Raw genomic sequence first — 217 nt, forward strand, 5'->3', positions numbered from 1 at the left:
ACAGCCTACTGAAGATACCAAGTGCTACAACTCATTACATCTCATTGTAGGTTGTTACCCAGGGAAATCACCCTTGTGTTAGAAACTGAGCACATTTCTTCAGATCACAACTCCTCTAAGCTTCCACTTGCCATGATTTGGAAATTTTTATGCTTCATTCCCCTACATCAGAAACCAACATCACCCAAAATTAAGCAGTTAACTTTTGTTGTTATGT

Source organism: Passer montanus, unplaced genomic scaffold (genome assembly GCF_014805655.1).
Source record: "Passer montanus isolate IOZ18808 unplaced genomic scaffold, ASM1480565v1 scaffold95, whole genome shotgun sequence".
In the NCBI taxonomy this organism is placed as follows: Eukaryota; Metazoa; Chordata; class Aves; order Passeriformes; family Passeridae; genus Passer; species Passer montanus.